This window comes from Cherax quadricarinatus, chromosome 71 (assembly GCF_038502225.1).
Source record: "Cherax quadricarinatus isolate ZL_2023a chromosome 71, ASM3850222v1, whole genome shotgun sequence".
NCBI classification, from domain to species: Eukaryota; Metazoa; Arthropoda; class Malacostraca; order Decapoda; family Parastacidae; genus Cherax; species Cherax quadricarinatus.
Genome location: NC_091362.1, coordinates 5,768,079 through 5,794,476, shown reverse-complemented (window position 1 = coordinate 5,794,476; position 26,398 = coordinate 5,768,079).

Below are 26,398 nucleotides of genomic sequence, written 5' to 3'. Positions count from 1 at the left end.
TGAATCATCTACATAACATGAATCATCAACATAACATGAATCATTAACATAACATGAATCATCAACATAACATGAATCATTAACATAACATGAATCATCAACATAACATGAATCATCAACATAACATGAATCATCTACATAACATGAATCATCAACATAACATGAATCATCAACATAACATGAATCATCAACATAAAATGAATCATTAACATAACATGAATCATCAACATAACATGAATCATCTACATAACATGAATCATCAACATAACATGAATCATCAACATAACATGAATCATTAACATAACATGAATCATCAACATAACATGAATCATCAACATAACATGAATCATCAACATAACATGAATCATCAACATAACATGAATCATCAACATAACATGAATCATTAACATAACATGAATCATCAACATAACATGAATCATCTACATAACATGAATCATCAACATAACATGAATCATCAACATAACATGAATCATCAACATAACATGAATCATCTACATAACATGAATCATCAACATAACATGAATCATCTACATAACATGAATCATCAACATAACATGAATCATCAACATAACACAAATCATCAACATAACATGGATCATCAACATAACACAAATCATCAACATAACATGGATCATCAACATAACACAAATCATCAACATAACATGGACCATCAACATAACATAGATCATCCGCTCCCTACTCTTGCATTAATACATTCTTCCTTCTCACGCTGATAAGAACCTCAGCTGATGGGCGACATGTACAGACAAGCTCCTCTCTGTGTTTTATTGAAAAGTTTATTTTCTTCCATCAGTGACAAGTGTTCACTACTGTTGCATGCTAAGAGTACGTTACAATTTAGTCGACGTATGTCATACACCTTACAGGCATACCCTCCCCACCAGCGAACCAGATGCTAGGGTTATAATGAGCGGGGTTGAACCTCGTTGTGGTAGCACCTTGGTTCAACCAGCCATTTACAAGGAAGTCGGCTAAAGTTGTGAAGCGATGTTGTACAATAGTTAAGCAACACTGGCAGACTTACCTTATATCTGGTCGCCCACAGTTTTCACTGTGTCTCTTGTTTGCAAAATTTGCTTTGTACATATTGTATGTACATTGTACATATACTGGCAAACTGATCCGTGAAGGAAATATATATATACATACATATATGTATATATATATATATATATATATATATATATATATATATATATATATATATATATATATATATATATATATATATATATATATATATATATATATATATATATATATATATATATATGGCAGGAAAAGAGGGACTGTAAATGTATTAATTCAAAGATTATGTGGAATAAAATAAAGGTTGGATGTGAGAAGTGGGTTATAGTAAGCGTATATGCACCTGGGGAAGAGAGAAGTATAGAGGAGAGAGAGAGATTTTGGGAAATGTTGAGTGAATGCGTGGGGAGTTTTGAACCAAGTGTGAGAGTACTTGTGGATGGGGATTTTAATGCTAAAGTGGGTAAAAATGTTGTGGAGGGAGTAGTAGGTAAATTTGGGATTTGGGGTAATGAAAATGGGGAGCTTTTAATTGAGCTATGTGTAGAAAGAGGTTTGGTAATAAGTAATACATATTTTATGAAAAAGAGGATAAATAAATACACATTGTATGATGTAGCACGTAATGAAAGTAGTTTGTTGGATCATGTATTGGTGGATAAAAGGTTGATGGGTAGGCTCCAGGATGTACATGTTTATAGAGGGGCAACTGATATATCGGATCATTATTTAGTTGTAGCTACAGTTAGAGTAAGAGGTAGCTGGGATAAGAGGAAAATGGCAACAACAAGTAAGAGGGAGGTGGAAGTGTATAAAATAAGGGAGGAGGAAGTTCGGGTGAAATATAAGCAACTATTGGGAGAAAGGTGGGCTGATGCAGGTATGAGTAGTGGGGGGTTGAAGAGGGTTGAAATAGTTTTAAAAATGCAGTATTAGAATGTGGGGCAGAAGTTTGTGGTTATAGGAGGGTGGGTGCAGAAGGAAAGAGGAGTGATTGGTGGAATGATAAAGTAAAGGGTGTGATAAAAGAGAAAAAGGTAGCTTATGAGAGGTATTTACAAGGCAGAAGTGTTATAAGAAGAGTAGAGTATATGGAGAGTAAAAGAAAGGTGAAGAGAGTGGTGAGAGAGTGCAAAAGGAGAGCGGATGATAGAGTGAGAAAGGCACTGTCAAGAAATTTTAATGAAAATAAGAAAAGAAATTTGGAGTGAGTTAAACAAATTAATAAAGCCTAGAGAACAAATGGATTTGTCAGTTAAAAACCGAGTAGGGGAGTTAGATGGGGAGATGGAGGTTTTGGGTAGATGGCGAGAATATTTTGAGGAACTTTTAAATGTCGACGAAGAAAGGGAGACGGTAATTTCATGCACTGGCCAGGGAGGTATACCATCTTTTAGGAGTGAAGAAGAGCAGGATGTGTGTGGGGGAAGTGTGTGAAGCATTACGTAGAATGAAAGTGAGTAAAGCAGCTGGAACTGATGGGATCATGAAATGTTATAAGCAGGGGTGGTCATAGTGTTGGAATGGTTGGAATTTTTGTTTAATAAATATATGAAAGAGGGGAAGGTACCTAGGGATTGGCGGAGTGCGTGTATAGTTCCTTTATGTAAAGGGAAGGGGGACAAAAGAGATTGTAAAAATTATAGAGGAATAAGTTTACTGAATATACAAGGTAAAGTGTACATTAGGGTTATTATTGAAAGAATTAGAGGTAACACAGAATGTAGAATTGCGGATGAGCAAGGAGGTTTTAGAGTGGGTAGGGGATGTGTAGATCAAGTGTTTACATTGAAGCATATATGTGAACAGTATTTAGATAAAGGTAGGGAAGTTTTCATTGCATTTATGGATTTAGAAAAGGCATATGATAGAGTGGATAGGGGAGCAATGTGGCAGATGTTGCAAGTATATGGAATAGGCGGTAAGTTACTAAATGCTGTAAAGAGTTTTTATGAGGATAGTGAGGCTCAGGTTAGGGTGTGTAGAAGAGAGGGAGACTACTTCCCGGTAAAAGTAGGTCTTAGACAGGGATGTGTAATGTCACCATGGTTGTTTAATATATTTATAGTTGGGGTTGTAAAAGAAGTAAATGCTAGGGTGTTCGGGAGAGGGGTGGGATTAAATTATGGATAATTAAATACAAAATGGGAAGTGACACAGTTGCTTTTTGCTGATGATACTGTGCTTATGGGAGATTCTAAAGAAAAATTGCGAAGGTTAATGGGCGAATTAGGAAGTGTGTGTAAAGGTAGAAAGTTGAAAGTGAACATAGAAAAGTGTAAGGTGATGAGAGTACCAATGATTTAGATGAAGAAAAATTGGATATCAAATTGGGGAGGAGGAGTATGGAAGAAGTGAATGTTTTCAGATATTTGGGAGTTGACGTGTCGGCGGATGGATTTATGAAGGATGAGGGTAATCATAGAATTGATGAAGGAAAAAAGGTGAGTGGCGCATTGAGGTATATGTGGAGGCAAAAATTGTTATCTATTGAGACAAAGAAGGGAATGTATGAAAGTATAGTAGTACCAAGACTCTTATATGGGAGTGAAGCTTGGGTTGTAAATGCTGCAGCAAGGAGGCGGTTGGAGGCAGTGGAGATGTCCTGTCTAAGGGCAATGTGTGGTGTAAATATTATGCAGAAAATTCGGAGTGTGGAAATTAGGAGGTGTGGAGTTAATAAAAATATTAGTCAGAGGGCTGAAGAGGGTTTGTTGGGGTGGTTTGGTCATTTAGAGAGAATGGATCAAAGTAGAATGACATGGAGAGCGTATAAATCTGTAGGGGAAGGAAGGCGGGGTAGGGGTCGTCCTCGAAAAGGTTGGAGGGAGGGGGTAAAGGAGGTGTTGTGGGCGAGGGGTTTGGACTTCCAGCAAGCGTGCGTGAGCGTGTTAGATAGGAGTGAATGGAGGCAAATGGTATTTGAAACCTGACGATCTGTTGGAGTGTGAGCAGGGTAATATTTAGTGAAGGGATTCAGGGAAACCGGTTACTTTATATAACCGGACTTGAGTCCTGGAAATGGGAAGTACAATGCCTGCACTCTAAAGGAGGGGTTTGAGATATTGGCAGTTTGGAGGGATATATTTTGTATTTTTATACGTATATACTTCTAAACTGTTGTATTCTGGGCACCTCTGCAAAAACAGTGATTATGTGTGAGTGAGGTGAAAGTTGAAATATATATATATATAATATATATATATATATATATATATATATATATATATATATATATATATATATATATATATATATATATATATATATATATATATAAACTCAGCAGTGGCAGTGAGAGGCAGTCTTTCATGTAGAGAGACACCATCGAGTTTACATCCGCCTTTGGCTGGCTCATGCCACAAAACTTTTTTTATATGAAACACTAATTAAGTGTCATTACCGGTTTAGGAAGCTTTTGCTGCTGTCCAGGAAGAGACAAATTAACTGTGGTATCATATTTCATAGACCATAACTTTTTTACTAGGATGTATATTTATATTTTTACGGAAATGTACTTGTGGTTATGAGGGTGTGAGCACACGTATCATATCAGCTTCAGGCCAGAGTGCCTCCACTCACACCATCCCTTCAGCTGCTATTGTAATGACACACACACACACACACACACACACACACACACACACACACACACACACACACACACACACACACACAGCCACAGAGTAGTCAGTAAGTGGAATAGTTTGGGAAGCGATGTAGTGGAGGCAGGATCCATACATAGCTTTAAGCAGAGGTATGATAAAGCTCACGGCTCAGGGAGAGTGACCTAGTAGCAATCAGTGAAGAGGCGGGGCCAGGAGCTCGGACTCGACCCCCGCAACCTCAACTAGGTGAGTACAACTAAGTGAGTACACACACACACACACACACCCACCCACACACACACACACAAACACACACACACACACACACACACACACACACACACACACACACACACACACACTCACACACGGAATTAGAGAAAGTGAAAAACTCAAATAACCTGCACATAAGAGAAAGGATCTTAAGACGACGTTCCGGTCCGACTTGGACCATTTACAAAGTCACACTAACAAAAATGAGAGAAGAAAGGAGTATATATATAGGATAGCATAAAGAGACGGGACAAGAGAGGCGGTAGGAAAGGAAGAGACCGAAACGTTGTTGTAAGCTTCTCTCTCCTATGTGCGGGTTATCTGTGTATGGTTTCAGTCAAGGTATTGTGCCTGTTTGTTATTTAGAAGTACAAAGGTTTGCAAAAAGACTAGTCCAGTAGCTAAGGGATATGTTCCATGAGGAGAGGTTAAGGGAACTCAGGCTGATGACACAGGAGGACAGGAAGGACAGGGGGGACATGATAACGACAAATAAAATACTGAGTATTGATGAGGTATAGTAGAGGCAGGATCCATACGCAGATTTAGAACGAGATACGAAAAGGCTCTTGTAGCCAGGAAAGAGTGGACCTTGAACCGACAAGAGGCGGGGCCAGGAGCTGTGAATCGACCCCTACAACCGCACGTGAAGCAGCAGACCGATTCGTGTACCATGGTCTTGTGTGCCGTAAATCCGAGGGAAAGATTGCAAGACATGAGGAGGTTAATAACATTATCAAGAGGAGTCTCACAAAAGCCGGATGCCCAGCAGTAAGGGAGCCACCCCAACTATGCACATCTGATGGGAGCCAGAAGCGTCCAGATGGTATCACACTTCAAACCTGGACAGACGGTAAGCAGGTGGTGTGGGACTACACGTGCATGTACCTTGGCTGATACCTATCTCCAATACACCAGGGAGGAAGGAGGGGCAGCCGCCACCTTCAGGGAGTCCCAAAAGTCTAGAAAATATGGAGAAGTTGCCCATCATTATATATTTGTTCCAATAGGCTCAGAGACCCTTGGCTCATGGGGAAAGAGTGCATCTAAGTTCCTTAAGGAGCTAGGCAAAAGACTCATCAGGGTAACTAGGGATCCCAGGGCAGCTAGTTTTCTGTTCCAGCGACTCAGCACTGCTGTTCAGAGGGGTAATGCCTGCTGTATTTTGGGCACGTTCGCCAGCTCTGAAGAGCTGGATGAGATTTTTGCATTATAATCAGTGACAAACACGTAACAATATGTACTAGACATGTATCTCTCACATCTCATGTACTGTATATGTCATCTTTATATCAACAATGTATCTCTTAAACCTTTTGTACCATATTATGCAATAAAATATTCCTATTGGTAAAAATGAATAAAAAGATGAGGCGGTAGGGGAAGTGGAATATTTAAACGGCTTCAGGAAGAAATCCAAATATTCTTCCTTAAAGCCTTTTTATCCACTTCTCCGAGGCTATGGGTCCCAAAATTTACACCAGAGGTGGACCCCATCCTATATATATATATATATATATATATATATATATATATATATATATATATATATATATATATATATATATATATATATATATATATATATATATATATATATATATATATATATATATGCAAAACAACCACTCTGAAAGAATAGAGAAATTCCAAGCGCTTTCGTGACTACTCACATTATCAAGGAACTATAGTTCCTTGATAATGTGAGTAGTCACGAAAGCGCTTGGAATTTCTCTATTCTTTCAGAGTGGTTGTTTTGCATTTTCTGAAATCACTCGTTTACTGTGATCTTATTGCATATATATATATATATATATATATATATATATATATATATATATATATATATATATATATATATATATATATATATATATATATATATATGTATATGCAAAACAACCACTGTGAAAGAATAATGAAATTCCAAGCGCTTTCGTGACTACTCACAATATCAAGGAACAATGAAAGTAATGCGTCAAACGAAGGCATATAAAGGGTCTAGCCCACACCTCACCATCACGTCCCACAACAAAGCAACACCTGATGCGCGACTCATAAGAAAGGGAACACTGCAGCAGCCCCGCTGGCCCAACTAGACAGGTCCTTCACACAACCCACCAACAAACTATTCTACCCAAGAATTAAGAATTTTAAAATTTATTATTTGTCCAATGTATTATTAAAATCTTCTCAAATTCTATAAATTATAAATGGGTCTAATTGATGTAAACCAAAGGAAATATTATATTCCTGTCGACCATGGACTTGCTTGATACAACTTTCTCAACTTTTTGAAAATCAATTTGATGGTTAAAATCTCTCACATGAATAAATAGAGCATTGGAATCTTGTCCAGTTCTAATGCTATATTTATGTTGTTTTAATCTTAGTTCGAGATTTTTACCAGTTTGACCATAATAAACTTTATCGCAATTTTACAAGGAATCTTATAGACACATTCATCAGCATTTTGGGGGGAATTCTTTATCAAAAGTTTTTTTTTTTTACTGTATCAAGATTTTTAAATACAACTTTAATATTAAAAGTCTTAAGAAGAGAAGGCATATCAACCAAGTTTTCATGGTAAGGGAGAACTATATATATATATATATGCCATGCGCTGGCATGGCAAGACGTGTGGCGGGCTAGCTGCGGGATTTTCAATTATAAGTCCGGATCAACGAGGCTGACCAGGTTAAGACTCAACAGGACTTATTGTGAATATTCTGGGAAGATTCCAGTGAAGCGAGAAGACATTTCAAAGCACCGTTTCAAGGTAAATTGTGGAAATGTTGTGCTGTTTGTGAATGTTGGTGAGTGGTGGTGGGGGTAGTGAGGAAGACGACCAGTGGAGGTGTGGGGGAGTACAAGGCCTACACTGTATATGAGTACCGGCCAAGATTATCGTACATACAAACCTCGAAAAGCTCTTATAAAAACATCTATATCCAGCACCATGCACCATGCTTCCAGTTAAAGTGGAAATGATTATGTCGATGCATGGACTTTTTAAAGGCTTATGTTATGGAAAAACAATGTGAAATTAATGTTAACGAGGGAGTGACCAGTCAGTGCATCCACCCCCACGTCACGGGGGTGGGTGGAAGAGGTGGGATGTGTAACTAGATGGTGAGTGAACACATTGGTTCAGCAGTGCCCATACCCACATTGTTCATAGTGTACATGGGAAACAAATAAAGTTGTGTGTATTGTAAGACAGTGTGAACAATATATAGTGTGCAAGTCCATGTGTATTGTACTTCCCGGGATAACCCCACTCAACCTGCGCCTCCCCCACCTAATTCCCAAGGGAAGTTTTCCCCTTCCCCTCCCAGCCCCTCAAACTCCACCAGGCCACCACGGTCAAGTTCACTACCTTCCACGCACCATACCCACCCAGCATGTCATATTCCACTCCTATTGTCTAGTCTAGCAGATGGATGCCAACCAGGAGGAAGCAAGCAGCCAGGGAAATGGCACGGCTGGCAATACTAGGAGAGGCAAGTGTCGGTCATGCTTACAGCTTCGTTGTCTCAACTCTAATGGTTTCCTCCGCAAACACGGTAGTTGCCCTGGTTCAGGATGTCCTCCTGTGGAAAGTGATGATCCAGAGCCACCTCAGGCACCTGAACCTACTCCAACAGATTTTATCTCATCAGACAATCTCTTGGAAGCAATTAAAGCAACAGGTACGAGGACACTCACACATATTCCCAAAGCAGCCCGTCCACACGCAGCTGGGAAACTTACAGACCTCCTGAAAAAAGTAAACGATGGTTCCACTATCTTAAATGCTCCACCAACCATCAAGGCATGGCACAACTTGCTACTTTTTGGCAATGTCTGCTTAGCTGTGCCGGAAAGAAGGGGAAAGAGGCTAGCCTCAAGGATAATTAAATCCTTAAGAGATTTTCCTAGAGTTGATAACCTCATTCACCTTCCCCGTCAACACAAAAAAGGGAGAGGCAGAACCCCCACTCACTCTACTGACAGTGAAAAAGTCAGAGTCCAGGTGAGCAAGAAAATTGAAGAGGGCAACACAGTGGGGGCAATCAGAATTATTACCAGTGAAGATACAGTTGCTCCCAGGGATGCTGACACGGCTGAAGCACTTAGAGGAAAGCACCCTGCCAGGGAAACCAGTGGCACCAACAGTTCCAACACCTCTGTCCCCACTATGGAACCATTGATTGTGGAAGACTCAGACATTTACAAAGCAATAATGTCGTTCCCATCTGGCTCTGCTGGGGGTTACACTGGAATAAGGCCACAGCATTTAAAGGAAATGGTTAATCCAGTTATTGGGGAAATTGCAGAGACACTGCTTTCAGAGATCACGAGGTTCGTCAACAATTCCTTGGCTGGTCTGATTCCTGATGAAATTAGACCTTTCTTTTTTGGTGCAACACTTTGTGCACTTAAAAAGAAGGATGGAGGAATTCGGCCAATTGCAGTAGGCAACACCTTACGCCGCCTCGTATCCAAAGCTGCTGTCCGAAGTATTCGTGCACAGGCAGCCATGATGCTTCAACCAAACCAGCTTGGCTTTGGGGTCTCTCAAGGAAGTGAAGCAGCGGTTCATGCAACAAGGGCATATATCAACAACCTGCCTGAGGACAATGCAGTGGTAAAATTAGATTTCAAGAATGCGTTCAATCTCCTGAAAAGAGACGTGGTATTAGCAGCAGTACAAGAACATTTCCCTGGTCTCTTCCCTTTTGTTTCAGCTGGGTATAGCAAGGAATCAATGCTTCTCTTTGGAGAGCATGAAATCACATCATCGGAGGGTGTCCAACAAGGAGATCCTCTTGCACCATTTCTCTTCTGTATTGCAGTTAGGGAAATCACAGTCAGACTGACCAGCGAGCTAAACATCTGGTTCCTAGATGATGGCACACTAGCAGGTACAAAAGAGTCCCTCCTACATGACCTTACACAGGTAATGACACGGGGACAGGAAATGGGTCTCATCCTGAATCCATCCAAATGTGAAATCATCTCAGTCAGTCAACAAGTGATAAATGCAGTGAGATCAAAACTACCAGGAGCAGCAGTCATTGCCCCCACAAATAGTGTCTTGCTAGGAGCACCTCTGGGAAGCAATGCCATTGACACAATTCTCAGGAAGAAATTGGAAGAGTTAAGGAGAATGGAACAACGAATAGGCAATCTGGACACCCACGATGCCTTGTACCTTCTCACAAAGTGCTTGAGTCTGCCCAGGTTGACATATTTCCTAAGATGTGCACCTTCATATGATAACCCTATACTGCACGAATATGACAGTATTCTGAGGCAGATTTTTACGAAAGTACTTAACCTTACTCTAGAAGACGGGCAGTGGAACCAAGCTACACTTCCAGTCAGACTAGGAGGCATTGGTGTCCGCAAGTCATCACAGATTGCGTTACCTGCTTTTCTGTCCTCGTGTATTGATCCAGAGAGCTTGTAGCAGCGATTCTCCCTGAACATCTTAGGGACAAGATTGGAGCCCAGGACCAAAAATTCATTGACGGAGCAATGATCTGGGATAATCTAACGGGCTCAGAAACCAGACCTGCTCCCCCCAACAACTACAAACAATCGCACTGGGATGGTCCAATAGTGGAAAATATAGCCTCAACGATGCTTCAGAGTGTGTCAGGGAAGGATAGAGCCCGCCTGCTGGCAGTGAGAGCCCCTCATGCTGGGGACTTTCTGTTGGCTGTTCCCAACTCCAGCCTTGGCACACGCCTCGACCCACAGACCATCCGCATCGGTGTTGCCCTTCGACTTGCCGCCCCTATTCTCGCCGAACACAGGTGTATTTGTGGCAGTGAAGCAGCAGACCGATTCGGGTACCATGGTCTTGTCTGCCGTAAATCCGAGGGAAAGATTGCAAGACATGAGGAGGTTAATAACATTATCAAGAGGAGCCTCACAACAGCTGGATGCCCAGCAGTAAGGGAGCCACCGCAACTATGCAGATCTGACGGCAGCCAGAAGCGTCCAGATGGTATCACCCTTCAAGCCTGGACAGATGGGAAGCAGGTGGTGTGGGACTATACATGTGCATCTACCTTGGCTGATACCTATCTCCAATACACCAGGGAGGAAGGAGGGGCAGCTGCCAGCTTTAGGGAGTCCCAAAAGTCTAGAAAATATGGAGAACTTGCCCATCATTATATGTTTGTTCCCATAGGCTCAGAGACCCTTGGCTCATGGGGAAAGAGTGCATCTAATTTCCTTAAGGAGCTGGGAAAAAGACTCATCAGGGTAACTAGGGATCCCAGGGCAGCTAGTTTTCTGTTCCAGCGGCTCAGTGCGGCTGTTCAAAGGGGTAATGCATGCTGCATTTTGGGCACACGCCCCAGCTCTGAGGAGCTGGATGAGATTTTCGCCTTATAATCGGTGATACACACGTAACAACATGTACCGTATATGCCACCTTTATATCAACAATGTATCTCTTAAATCTTCTGTACCATATTATGTAATAAAATATTCCTATTGGTAAAAAAAATAGTTTAAAAGATGGGGTGGTAGGGGAAGTGGAATATTCAAATGGCTTCAGGAAGAAATCCAAATATTCTTCCTTGAAGCCTTTTTATCCACTTTTCCGAGGCTATGGGTCCCACAATTTACACCAGAGGTGGACCTCATAAAAATATATATATATATATATATATATATATATATATATATATATATATATATATATATATATATATGTGTGTGTACTCACCTATTTGTACTCACCTATTTGTGGTTGCAGGGGTCGAGTCCTAGCTCCTGGCCCCGCCTCTTCACCGGTTGCTACTAGGCCCTCTCTCTCCCCGCTCCATGAGCTTTATCAAACCTCGTCTTAAAACTGTGTATGGTTCCTGCCTCCACTACGTCATTTTCTAGGCTATTCCACTGCCTTACAACTCTATGACTGAAGAAATACTTCCTACTATCTCTCTGACTCATTTGTGTCTTCAACTTCCAATTGTGGCCTCTTGTTTCTGTGTCCCCTCCCTGGAACATCCTGTCTTTGTCCACCTTGTCTATTCCACGCAGTATTTTATATGTCGTTATCATGTCTCCCCTGACCCTCCTGTCCTCCAGTGTGGTCAGGTCGATTTCCCTTAATCTTTCCTCATAGGACATTCCCCTTAGCTCTGGAACTAACCTTGTCGCAAACCTTTGTACTTTCTCTAGTTTCTTGACGTGCTTTATCAAGTGCGGGTTCCAAACAGGTGCTGCATACTCCAGTATGGGCCTGACATACACGGTGTACAGTGTCTTGAATGATTCCTTACTAAGGTATCGGAATGCTGTTCTCAGGTTTGCCAGGCGCCCATATGCTGCAGCAGTTATCTGATTGATGTGTGCTTCCGGAGACATGCTCGGTGTTATACTCACCCCAAGATCTTTCTCCTTGAGTGAGGTTTGCAGCCTTTGGCCACCTAGCCTATACTCTGTCTGTGGTCTTCTGTGCCCCTCCCCCATCTTCATGACTTTGCATTTGGCAGGATTAAATTCGAGAAGCCATTTGCTGGACCAGGTGTCCAGTCTGTCCAGGTCTCTTTGAAGTCCTGCCTGGTCCTCATCAGATTTAATTCTCCTCATTAACTTCACATCATCTGCAAACAGGGACACTTCTGAGTCTAACCCTTCCGTCATGTCGTTCACATATACCAAAAATAGCACTGGTCCTAGGACCGACCCCTGTGGGACCCCGCTCGTCACAGGTGCCCACTGTGATACATCATTACGTACCATGACTCGTTGTTGCCTCCCTGTCAGGTATTCTCTGATCCATTGCAGTGCCCTTCCTGTTATATGCGCCTGATGCTCTAGCTTCTGCACTAATCTCTTGTGAGGAACTGTGTCAAAGGCCTTCTTGCACTCCAAGAAGATGCAATCAACCCACCCCTCTCTCTCTCTTGTCTTACTTCTGTTATTTTATCATAAAACTCCAGAAGGTTTGTGACACAGGATTTGCCTTCCGTGAATCCGTGCTGGTTGGCATTTATACTCCTGTTCCGTTCCAGGTGCTCCACCACTCTCCTCCTGATAATCTTCTCCATAATTTTGCATACTATACACGTCAATGACACAGGTCTATAGTTTAGTACCTCTTTTCTGTCTCCTTTTTTAAAAATGGGAACTACATTTGCCGTCTTCCATACCTCAGGCCTTTGAGGTATCTAGCTCATTCAGAAGCCTCTTCACTTCTTCCTCGGTTGTGTGCACTGTGTCCAGTACTTGGTGGTGTGCCCCACCTCTCCGTCTTTCTGGAGCCCCTTCTGTCTCCTCTGTGAACACTTCTTTGAATCTCTTGTTGAGTTCCTCACATACTTCATGGTCATTTCTTGTTGTCTCTCCTCCTTCCTTCCTTAGCCTGATTACCTGGTCCTTGACTGTTGTTTTCCTCCTGATGGTGTGCCCCACCTCTCCGTCTTTCTGGAGCCCCTTCTGTCTCCTCTGTGAACACTTCTTTGAATCTCTTGTTGAGTTCCTCACATACTTCACGGTCATTTCTTGTTGTCTCTCCTCCTTCCTTCCTTAGCCTGATTACCTGGTCCTTGACTGTTGTTTTCCTCCTGATGTGGCTGTACAACAGTTTCGGGTCAGATTTGGCTTTCGCTGCTATGTCATTTTCATATTGTCTTTGGGCCTCCCTTCTTATCTGTGCATATTCATTTCTGGCTCTACGACTGCTTTCCTTATTCTCCTGGGTCCTTTGCCTTCTATATTTCTTCCATTCCCTAGCACACTTGGTTTTTGCCTCCCTGCACCTTTTGGTAAACCATGGGCTCATCCTGGCTTTTTCATTATTCCTGTTACCCTTGGGTACAAACCTCTCCTCAGCTTCCTTGCATTTTGTTGCTACATATTCCATCATCTCATTAACTGGCTTCCCTGCCAGTTCTCTGTCCCACTGAACCCCGTTCAAGAAGTTTCCTCATTCCTGTGTAGTCCCCTTTCTTGTAGTTTGGCTTCATTCGACGTGGCCTTCCTGCTTCTCCCTCCACTTGTAGCTCTACTGTGTATTCGAAGCTTAAAACCACATGGTCACTGGCCCCAATGGGTCTTTCATGTGTGATGTACTCGATATCTGCACTACTCAAGGTGAATACTAAGTCCAGCCTTGCTGGTTCATCCTCTCCTCTCTCTCTTGTAGTGTCCCTTACGTGTTGGTACATGAAGTTTTCCAGTACCACCTCCATCATCTTAGCCCTCCATGTATCTTGGCCCCCATGCGGGTCCAAGTTCTCCCAATCGATCTCCTTGTGGTTAAAGTCACCCATGATCAGGAGCTTTGCCCTGCATGCATGAGCTCTTCTTGCCACTCTAGCCAGTGTGTCAACCATTGCTCTATTGCTCTCGTCGTACTCTTGCCTTGGCCTCCTGCTGTTCTGTGGTGGGTTATACATCACTGCTATTAGCACCTTGGGACCTCCAGAGTGAAGTGTTCCCACTATGTAATCACTTTCTTCTCCGCTCTCTCCTCTCTCCAGCTCATCAAAATTCCAGCGATTTTTGATCAGCAATGCCACTCCTCCACCCCCCCCTGTTCCCTCTGTCTTTCCTCAGGATTTGGTATCCCGTTTTAAAGATGGCATCTGTTATCATACCTATAAGCTTGGTTTCTGTGAGAACTATGATGTCCGGTGAAGCCTCTTTGACTCTTTCAAGCCACTCCTCTCACTTATTTGTTATTCCATCAGCGTTTGTGTACCATACCTTCAGTTTCCTTTCCAACACTGTGGTTTGGGGGGCCTGTGAGGGTGGGAGACCTGGTAGCATACTGTGGGATTCTATAGCTCGGTGTTGGGTGGAGGCTGTGGGTATGGATTGTAGTGTGTAATCACTATGTAATCACTTTCTTCTCTGCTGTCTCCTCTCTCCAGCTCATCAAAATTCCAGCGATTTTTGATCAGCAATGCCACTCCTCCACCCCCCCTGTTCCCTCTGTCTTTCCTCAGGATTTGGTATCCCGTTTTAAAGATGGCATCTGTTATCATACCTATAAGCTTGGTTTCTGTGAGAACTATGATGTCCGGTGATGCCTCTTTGACTCTTTCATGCCACTCCTCCCACTTATTTGTTATTCCATCAGCGTTTGTGTACCATACCTTCAGTTTCCTTTCCAACACTGTGGTTTGGGGGGGCCTGTAGGGGTGGGAGACCTGGTAGCATACTGTGGGATTCTATAGCTCGGTGTTGGGTGGAGGCTGTGGGTATGGATTGTAGTGTGTAATCACTATGTAATCACTTTCTTCTCCGCTGTCTCCTCTCTCCAGCTCATCAAAATTCCAGCGATTTTTGATCAGCAATGCCACTCCTCCACCCCCCCCTGTTCCCTCTGTCTTTCCTCAGGATTTGGTATCCCGTTTTAAAGATGGCATCTGTTATCATACCTATAAGCTTGGTTTCTGTGAGAACTATGATGTCCGGTGATGCCTCTTTGACTCTTTCATGCCACTCCTCCCACTTATTTGTTATTCCATCAGCGTTTGTGTACCATACCTTCAGTTTCCTTTCCAACACTGTGGTTTGGGGGCCTGTGAGGGTGGGAGACCTGGTAGCATACTGTGGGATTCTATAGCTCGGTGTTGGGTGGAGGCTGTGGGTATGGATTGTAGTGTGTGTTGGGATGGTGTGATAGGTTGTATGGTTCTGAGAATAGTTGTGTGTGTGCTTGCCCTTGCTGTTCTGTTCTGCTCTGACAGGCCTCTGCTGGTTCCATCCTTGTCTCTTTTCCTAGCTCCTTTCGGTTTTTTGTCCTCTCCCTCAGCTGCTATCGTTCTGATTGTGTTCTGTCTCTGTCTAGGAACACCCTCTTGTACTCTTCCGAGTATTTCAATCGTGGTTTCTCTTGGAGGATCCTGTTCCACACTGTTTCCGTCCTGAGAATCAGCTTGATTGGTCGGTTTCTCCCCTTCGAGTACCCCCCTATTCTCTGAAAATTTACAATCTCATCCATCTCTTCACCTATTTCTGTGATGATTTTCTCAATCTCCTTTCTTTCTTCCTGCTGCCTTTCAGTGTGTGTCCTTTCCTCTCTCTCCTCTCGCCCGTGAATAAACACTGATTTTGCCCTTTCCTCCTCCCATTGCCTCACCCTCTGTGACTCTGGATCCTGCCTGTATGTGGTCAGTTTCTCCCTTGATTTTTCCAGTGGCTCTTGATAGCATGGTTGTGCCTCAGCATTCGACCTATCACCCTCTCCATCTGCAACCAGCTGTTCTTCCCTTTCACTCCTTGGCCCTCCTTGGCAGACTGATATGACCTTAGCATAATTCATAATTCCTTCCTTCCTGTTCGGCCTCGCAGCTTCATATGCTGTGTCTTCTCTGGTCACTGCCCCTGTTACTCGCTTCAGCCTATTTATCTCAACTTCTAGGACCCTTATCTTGGCTACTGCAGTTTCGACTTGTGCCTCCCAATTCTTTGTCTCCTTCTCCAACCTCTTTTCCAATTTCACAGAGAGCTCTTTCTCCATTTTTTTCAGAAAGCTCTCCTAATTTTCTCTCCCACTCTTGTTCCATCCTTTTCCACTGCTCCTCCATCCACTCCTCCCTACCAGAACCATTCTCATCTGATCCTTGGTTCCTGCGAGTCCCCACCATTTTTTTTTTGGTGAGAGAAGAGAGAAGGAAAAGGTAGAAGGAGAGAGAGAGAGGGGAAGAGTGAGAAGGGAAAGGGAGAGAGAAAGTGTGAGAGGGGGAAAGAAAGAGAAGGGAAGGGAAGGAGAGGGGGAGAGTGAGAAGGGTAAAATGGGGAAGAGATGGAGAGAGAGAGAGAGAGAGAGAGAGAGAGAGAGAGAGAGAAGAGAGAAGGTAGAAGAGAGAGAGGGAGATAGTGAGACAGAGAAAAGAGGGGACAAGAGAAGGGAAGGTGAGAGTGAGAGTGAGAGAGAGAGGGGGGGAGTGAGAGTGAAGGGAAGGGGGAAGAGAGTGAAGGGAAGGGTAGGAGAGGGGGAGAGTGAGAAGGGAAATGGGGAAGAGAAAGAGCAAGAGAGAGAGAGAGAGAGAGAGAGAGAGAGAGAGAGAGGAGAGAGAGAGAGAGAGAGAGAGAGAGAGAGAGAGAGAGAGAGAGAGGGAGGGAGAGAGACAGGGAGAGAGGGAGAGAGGGAGGGAGAGAGGGAGGGAGAGAGAGAGACGGCAAAGAGAGGGGGAGAGAGAGAGGGGGGAGAGAGGGGGAGAAGGGGGAAAGAGGGGGGAGATGGAAGAGCAAGAGGGGAGAGAGAGGCTAGGGGGAGAGAGAGAGGCTAGGGGGAGAGAGGGGAAGAGAGGCTAGGGGAGGAGGGGAGAGAGATCGGAAAAGGGAGAGGAGAGAGATAATGAGAGGGGAGAGATGTTAGAGGGGGGGAGATGTTAGAGGGGGGAGGTGTTAGAGGGAAGAGATGTTAGAGGGGAGAGATGGGAGAGGGAAGAGAGAGAGATAGGTAGAGAGTGATAGGTAGAGAGAGAGATATAGGTAAAGAGTGAGATAGGCAGAGAGAGATAGGTCTCTACCTAGGATAGGAAGAGAGGGAGAGAGAAAGGAGCGAGGTTCAGATGGTCAGTTCACAGGACGGTGTGAAATCCTGTGTATATGTGTGTTTGCGTGTGTACTACAGCTTACAAGTGCTTGTTCCTGTGTGTGTGTGTGTGTGTGTGTGTGTATGTGTGTACTCACCTAGTTGTACTCACCTAGTTGAGGTTGCGGGGGTCGAGTCCGAGCTCCTGGCCCCGCCTCTTCACTGATCGCTACTAGGTCACTCTCCCTGAGCCGTGAGCTTTATCATACCTCTGCTTAAAGCTATGTATGGATCCTGCCTCCACTACATCGCTTCCCAAACTATTCCACTTACTGACTACTCTGTGGCTGAAGAAATACTTCCTAACATCCCTGTGATTCATCTGTGTCTTCAGCTTCCAACTGTGTCCCCTTGTTACTGTGTCCAATCTCTGGAACATCCTGTCTTTGTCCACCTTGTCAATCCTCTCAGTATTTTGTATGTCGTTATCATGTCCCCCCTATCTCTCCTGTCCTCCAGTGTCGTCAGGTTGATTTCCCTTAACCTCTCCTCGTAGGACATGCCTCTTAGCTCTGGGACTAGTCTTGTTGGAAACCTTTGCACTTTCTCTAGTTTTTTCACGTGCTTGGCTAGGTGTGGGTTCCAAACTGGTGCCGCATACTCCAATATGGGCCTAACGTACACGGTGTACAGGGTCCTGAACGATTCCTTTTTAAGATGTCGGAATGCTGTTCTGAGGTTTGCTAGGCGCCCATATGCTGCAGCAGTTATTTGGTTGATGTGCGCTTCAGGAGATGTGCCTGGTGTTATACTCATCCCAAGATCTTTTTCCTTGAGTGAGGTTTGTAGTCTCTGGCCCCCTAGACTGTACTCCGTCTGCGGTCTTCTTTGCCCTTCCCCAATCTTCATGACTTTGCACTTGGTGGGATTGAACTCCAGGAGCCAATTGCTGGACCAGGTCTGCAGCCTGTCCAGATCCCTTTGTAGTTCTGCCTGGTCTTCGATCGAGTGAATTCTTCTCATCAACTTCACGTGTGTGTGTGTGTGTGTGTGTGTGTGTGTGTGTGTGTGTGTGTGCCCCCACTTCTAAGTATTCATAATGCTAGTAAATACCGGTAGATACCAGTAAATCTAAGCTTACCAATACTTGTAACACTTATCGATTCTACTTCTAAAAAGCTAGGTTGTAAAATTTAGCTTGTCTCAGCTTAAGTGTGTGACGTTATCCCTCACTACCGCTTTACTCCTTGCACTCTCGTCTATGCTATTTCTACTCTAATTCTGGTAATGGCTTGCAGGAGTGAGTGACCAGTATCTAACAGTGGTGCAGGACCAGAATTCAATCTTGCAAAATGCAACCTCTATCACTATTTTGTAACTCCTTCACCCGTGATGTTTATAACCATATATGCTCATGCATCCCGCGTTCCTCAAGTGATTTCACTTTTCACTTATTACAGAATACACTTCACATTCGGTGTTACACTTTATATGTATAATGGCATACAAACTGTTGTGACGTCACTGCTTCTGTAGGCCTACTGCCACCTTCCCTTGTTGTATATTTTATTTTTTCTTTCTCCTTTTGCTTATTAACTTTTTCACTCTCACATTATGGTGCCCCACATTTCACTTGTTAACCAAATGCTGGTAATTCTTGATCACCTGTTTCCACACTCACTTTGATCTTTTTATGTTTGTATCTGTGTGGCAACAGTGCCTAGTAGATCCACAACGGTTTGTCACTTTAAAAAAAAAAAATACTGAATTCAGGTTTCCTCTCGAATTTTTTCAAGTAATAACTATAGTTATCACTCGTAGGTTTGTTCACTGACTTTGTCACTACCACTGATTACTGCTAGTGGTTATTGCATGCCTCAAAAACACGAAGGTTCTCGGAGCCTTGTGCACCCACGTCTGCACCCACCATGTACTCACCTATTCCTACTCACCTATTTGTGGTTGCAGGGGTCGAGTCATAGCTCCTTGCCCCGCCTCTTCGCTGATTGCTACTAGGTCCTCTCTCTCCCTGCCCCATGAGCTTTATCATACCTCGCCTTAAAACTATGTATGGTTCCCGCCTCCACTACGTCATTTTCTAGGCTATTCCACGGCCTGACTACTCTATGACTGAAGAAATACTTCCTAACATCCCTTTGATTCATCTGAGTCTTCAACTTCCAATTGTGACCTCTTATGTCTGTGTCCCTTCTCTGGAACATCCCGTATTTGTCCACCTTGTCTATTCCGCGCAGTATTTTATATGTCGTTATCATGTCTCCCCTGACCCTCCTGTCCTCCAGTGTCGCCAGGCCGATTTCCCTCAACCTTTCTTCGTAGGACAATCCCCGTAGCTCTGGGACTAGTCTTGTTGTAAACCTTTGCACTTTCTCTAATTTCTTGACGTGCTTGACTAGGTGTGGATTCCAAACTGGTGCTGCATACTCCAGTATGGGCCTGACGTAAATGATATACAGAGTCTTGAACGAATCCTTGTTGAGGTATCGGAACGCTATCCGTAGGTTTGCCAAGCGCCCGTATGCTGCAGCAGTTATCTGATTGATGTGTGCCTCAGGAGATATGCTCGGTGTTATACTCACCCCCAGATCTTTTTCCTTGAGTGAGATTTGCAGTCTTCGGCCATCTAAACTATATTGTGTCTGCAGTCTTCTTTGCCCTTCCCCAATCTTCATGACTTTGCATTTGGCAGGGTTAAACTCAAGGAGCCAGTTGCTGGACCAGGCTTATAGACTGTCCAGGTCTCTTTGTAGTCCTGCCTGATTCTTCTCATTAACTTCACATCATCTGCAAACAAGGACACTTCTGAGTCTATCCCTTCCGTTATGTCGTTCACATATACCAAGAACAGCACAGGTCCTAGGACTGACCTCTGTGGAACCCCGCTTGTCACAGGCGCCCACTCTGACACCTCGTCACGTACCATGACTCGTTGTTGCCTCCCTGTCAGGTATTCTCTGATCCATTGCAGTGCCTTTCCTGTTATGCGTGCCTGATCCTCTAGCTTTTGCAGTAACCTCTTGTGAGGAACTGTGTCGAAGGCCTTCTTGCAGTCCAAAAAAATGCAGTCGATCCACCCCTCTCCCTCTTGTCTTACTTCTGTCACCTTGTCATAAAACTCTAGTAGGTTTGTGACACAGGATTTTCCTTCCCTGAAACCGTGCTGGTTGTCACTTATACACTTGCTCCACCACTCTCCTCCTGATGATCTTCTCCATGACCTTGCATACTATACACGTTAGTGATACAGGTCTGTAGTTTAGTGCCTCATGTCTGTCTCCTTTTTTAAAAATTGGGACTACATTTGCCATCTTCCATACCTTGGGGAGTTGCCCAGTTTCAAATGATGTGTTGAAGATCTTTGTTAATGGTACACACAATATCTCTGCTCCCTCTTTAAGGACCCACGGAGAGATGTTGTCTGGTCATACCGCCTTTGAGGTGTCAAGTTCTCATAGCAGCTTCTTCACCTCCTCCTTGGTTATATGTACCTCATCCAGCACTTGCTGGTGTACCCCCCGGTTCTGATTTCCTGGAGTCCTACTGGTTTACACTGTAAATACTTCTTTAAATCTCGTGTTGAGCTCCTCACATACCTCCCGGTCGTTTCTTGTGAATTCCCCATCACCCTTCCTCAGTCTGATTACCTGGTCCTTGACTGTTGTTTTCCTCCTGATGTGGCTGTACAACAGCTTTGGGTCAGTCTTGACTTTCGATGCTATGTCATTTTCATATTGTCGCTGAGCCTCCCTTCTTATCTGTGCATATTCGTTTCTGGCTCTTCGGCTAATCTCTTTATTTTCCTGAGTTCTCTGTCTTCTGTACCTTTTTCATTCTCTAGTACACCTAGTTTTTGCCTCCCTACACCTTTGGGTGAACCAAGGACTCGTTCTGTTCTTCCCATTATTTCTGTTTCCCTTGGGAACAAACCTATCCTCTGCATCCTTGCATTTTGTTGCCACATAGTCCATCATTTCTTGTACTGGTTTTCCTGTCAGTTCCCTCTCCCACTGAATATCTTGAAGGAAGTTCCTCATGCCTGAGTAGTTCCCCCTTTTGTAGTTTGGTTTTTCCCACCCTATTCCTGCTACTCTCTCCATTTGGAGCTCAACTTTGTAGTCGAAGCACAGAACCACATGATCACTAGCTCCTAGGGGCCTTTCATACATGATATCCTCGATGTCAGAACTACTCAAGGTGAATACAAGGTCCAGTCTTGCTGGTTCATCCTCTCCTCTCTCTCTGGTAGTGTCTCTAACATGTTGATGCATGAGGTTTTCCAGTACCACATCCATCATCTTGGCTCTCCATGTTTCGGGACCCCCATGGGGATCCAGGTTTTCCCAGTCAATCTCCTAGTGATTGAAATCGCCCATAACTAGTAACTTTCCTTCCCCCATCTGTGCTCTCCTGGCCACCTCGGCTAGTGTGTCGACCATTGCTCTGTTGCTCTCATCGTTTTCTTCTCTTGGCCTCCTGCAGTTCTATGGTGGGTTGTACATTACTGCAATTATCACCTTATGTCCCTCAGACTGGATTGTTCCTACTAAGTAATCCCTTTCGCCCGTGCCATCCATTCCTTCCATTTTCTCAAAACCCCACTGGTTTTTAATGAGCAGTGCAACTCCTCCTCCCCCTCTCCTCCCTCTGTCTTTCCTGAGGATTTGATATCCGGATGGAAAGATTGAATCTGTTATTATTCTGGTGAGTTTTGTTTCTGTGAGTGCTATTATGTCTGGGGATGTCTCATTGATTCTTTCGTGCCACTCCTCATACTTATTTGTTAATCCATCTGCATTTGTATACCACACCTTCAACTTCTTTTCTAAGACTGTGGTCTGGGAGGTGTATTGGGGTTGGGGAAGTGGGAGGCCTGATAAGGAACTATGGGTGGTTGCTGTGGGGGTGGAGTTCGTAATGCAGTGGGTGGGGGCATTGGATGTGGCATGGGTGTGTTTGTGTGTGTGTGTGTTTGTGTGTGTGTGTGTGTGTGTGTGTGTGTGTGTGTGTGTGTGTGTGTGTGTGTGTGTGTGTGTGTGTGTGTGTGTGTGTGTGTGTGTGTGTGTGTGTGTGTATGTGTGTGTGTGTGTGTGTGAATACACACTCTCTCTGTTAATTCTAATTGCTTCCAACTGCCCACCCAGAAACAACTCTATTTTCCTATTTCTCACAGGTTCACTGTCTCTCATATGATCCTTGCCTTTCACATGATCCTTGCCTCTCACACGATCCTTGCCTCTCACATGATCCTTGCCTCTCACATGATCCTTGCTTCTCATATGATCCTAGTCTCTCAACACGATCCTTGCCTCTCACATGATTCTTGCCTCTCACATGATCCTTGCCTCTCACATGATCCTTGCTTCTCACATGATCCTAGTTTCTCAACAGGATCCTTGCCTCTCACATGATCCTTGCCTCTCACATGATCCTTGTCTCTCACATGATCCTTGCCTTTCACATGATCTTTGTCTCTCACATGATCCTTGTCTCTCAACATGATCCTTGCGTTTCACATGATCTTTGCCTCTCACATGATCTTTGCCTCTCACATGATCCTCGTCTCTCACATGATCCTTGTCTCTCACATGATACTTGTCTCTCACACGATCCTTGCCGCATCTCACATGATCCTTGTCTCTCACATGATCCTTGTCTCTCACACGATCTTTACCTTTCAAATGATCCTTGTCTCTCACATGATCCTTGTTTCCTGGTATCTTATTAATGAATTAATAAGATTCTAAATATTTTAAGCAAATATTCTAAATTTGCTTTAATAATATGAAAAATAATTGTAGTTGTATATCCAGATACAATTGAACCTCTGGTCACCACCATAATTCGTTCCAAAACTCTTGTCGCGACCCGAACCTAATTACCCCATTGGATTGTGTGTAAATACGATTAATCCGTTCCAGACCCCTATGAACTGTATGTAAATATTGTTTTTTTAAGGTTTTTAAGCACAAAAATAGTTAATTATAACATAGAATGCACAGTATCATAGTAAACTATATGTAAAAATCTTGAATAACACTGAGAAAACTTTGAACAACAGAAAAAACTAACATTGCATGAGTCTGTTCTAGACCCCTACGAACCGTTAGTTCATACGGGTAACTTCATACCTCCGTTGGACCGGTGGTTATTATGCTAAATATTATTCATTCTGGAGTATTTACATTGTTTCTATGCGAAAAAATGCGTGGAATGTGAAATTTGCCGCGGCTGTGTTTGTTCGGCACCCGATTATGTGTTTGTGACCAGATGAAAAAAATTTGGCGAATTTTTTGGTCGTGAACCGATTTGTTCGTGTTCGGAAGCGTTCGTGACCAGAGGTTCCACTGTATACTCCTGTTAACCTTTTTATGAGGCCTAAGCAGGAGTATGAGGCTCACAGTAAAGTAGCCACGACCATCCTCAGGATGGATATGAGGCGCACGGCAAACCAGCTATTACCATGGTACAGTAAACTAGCCAAAACTCTCCATAGAATGGATATGTAGGACACAGGAAGAGTACTACATATCCATTCTATGGCTATGTAGTGAAAACTGCGATGTCTGGGGTACCCTCTTCTGTCCATTCTTTTAATTCCGTGGTCTTGATTAGCAATTCAATGCATTTGAGAGTCGACGAGTCTCAGAGATGAGCCACTGACTGGGGGAGATGGACCACTAACTGTCAAAAAACTGAACAAAAACAACACGGAAAGAAAACTCTATTCGAGATAAGGAACTTTCAAAGAAGTTTGAAAGCAGTGAGACTTGCAATCTCTTCAGCTCACTCGCGTGGCAAAAGGTGAAAGAAAACGTAGTGAGTTAGAAACACCGTGAGATACACAGCAGGTGTAGGAGCACGGACAGTGCCTCAATATATGAAAACAAGGTGTGAAAACAAGGACATTGCTTTCGGGTGTAAAAGCAAGGACAATGACTTCACGTGTCCAAACAAGGACAGTGCCTTCAGGTGTGAAAACTAGTAGAGTGCCTTCAGGTGTGAAAACAAGGACAGTACTTCAGGTGTGAAAACAAGGACAGTGCCTTCAGGTGTGAAAACAAAGACGGTGCCTTCAGGTGTGAAAACAAGGACAGTGCCTTCAGGTATGAAAACAAGGACAGTGCATTCAGGTGTGAAAACAAGGACAGTGCATTCAGGTGTGAAAACAAGGACACGTTTCGTAAGAATGACATGATAAGTGTAGTAACAGGTGTAGTAACAAGATTACCTTACTAAGATTACATTACCAGGATTACCTTACTAAGGTTACATTACCAGGGTTACCTTACTAAGATTACGTTACCAGGATTACCTTACTAAGATTACATTACCAAGGTTACCTTACTAAGATTAGGTTACCAGGATTACCTTATTAAGATTACATTACCAGGATTACCTTACTATGATTTCTCATATAAAGTTCAAATTTTCTAGAGGCACTTCAAGAGCCTTGGCGTCAGTAGAACTACAACAATTTAGATTACATGGATTACATAAATTACGTGAATTACATACATTGCATAGGTAAAATACTTTACATTAATTACTTAGATAATGTATATCGCTTATATAAGTTACATAGATTACATAAGTTATATAGATTACGTAAGTTATATAAATTACATAAATCAGATTAGATGAGTGACATAGATTACTTTAGTTTTATAGAATACTTAAGTTACACATAAGTTACATAAATTACGTTGCTTATATAGTATGTACATGGTGAGGTGTGGTTGCTGGTAGTGTGTACATGGTGGGTTGTGGTTGCTGGTAGTGTGTACATGGTGGGGTGTGGTTGCTGGTAGTGTGTACATGGTGGGGTGTGGTTGCTGGTAGTGTGTACATGGTGGGGTGTGGTTGCTGGTAGTGTGTACATGGTGGAGTGTGGTTGCTGGTAGTGTGTACATGGTGGGGTGTGGTTGCTGGTAGTGTTTACATGGTGGGGTGTGGTTGCTGGTAGTGTGTACATGGTGAGGTGTGGTTGCTGGTGGTGTGTACATGGTGGGGTGTGGTTGCTGGTAGTGTGTACATGGTGGGGTGTGGTTGCTGGTAGTGTGTACATGGTGAGGTGTGGTTGCTGGTAGTGTGTACATGGTGGGGTGTGGTTGCTGGTAGTGTGTACATGGTGGGGTGTGGTTGCTGGTAGTGTGTACATGGTGAGGTGTGGTTGCTGGTAGTGTGTACATGGTGGGGTGTGATTGCTGGTAGTGTGTACATGGTGGGGTGTAGTTGCTGGTAGTGTGTACATGGTGGGGTGTGGTTGCTGGTAGTGTGTACATGGTGGGGTGTGGTTGCTGGTAGTGTGTACATGGTGGGGTGTGGTTGCTGGTAGTGTGTACATGGTGGGGTGTGGTTGCTGGTAGTGTGTACATGGTGGGGTGTGGTTGCTGGTAGTGTGTACATGGTGGGGTGTGGTTGCTGGTAGTGTGTACATGGTGGGGTGTGGTTGCTGGTAGTGTGTACATGGTGGGGTGTGGTTGCTGGTAGTGTGTACATGGTGGGGTGTGGTTGCTGGTAGTGTGTACATGGTGAGGTGTGGTTGCTGGTAGTGTGTAGATGGTGGGGTGTGGTTGCTGGTAGTGTGTACATGGTGGGGTGTGGTTGCTGGTAGTGTGTACATGGTGGGGTGTGGTTGCTGGTAGTATGTACATGGTGGGGTGTGGTTGCTGGTAGTGTGTACATGGTGGGGTGTGGTTGCTGGTAGTGTGTACATGGTGGGGTGTGGTTGCTGGTAGTGTGTACATGGTGGGGTGTGATTGCTGGTAGTGTGTACATGGTGGGGTGTGATTGCTGGTAGTGTGTACATGGTGGGGTGTGGTTGCTGGTAGTGTGTACATGGTGGGGTGTGGTTGCTGGTAGTGTGTACATGGTGGGGTGTGGTTGCTGGTAGTGTGTACATGGTGGGGTGTGGTTGCTGGTAGTG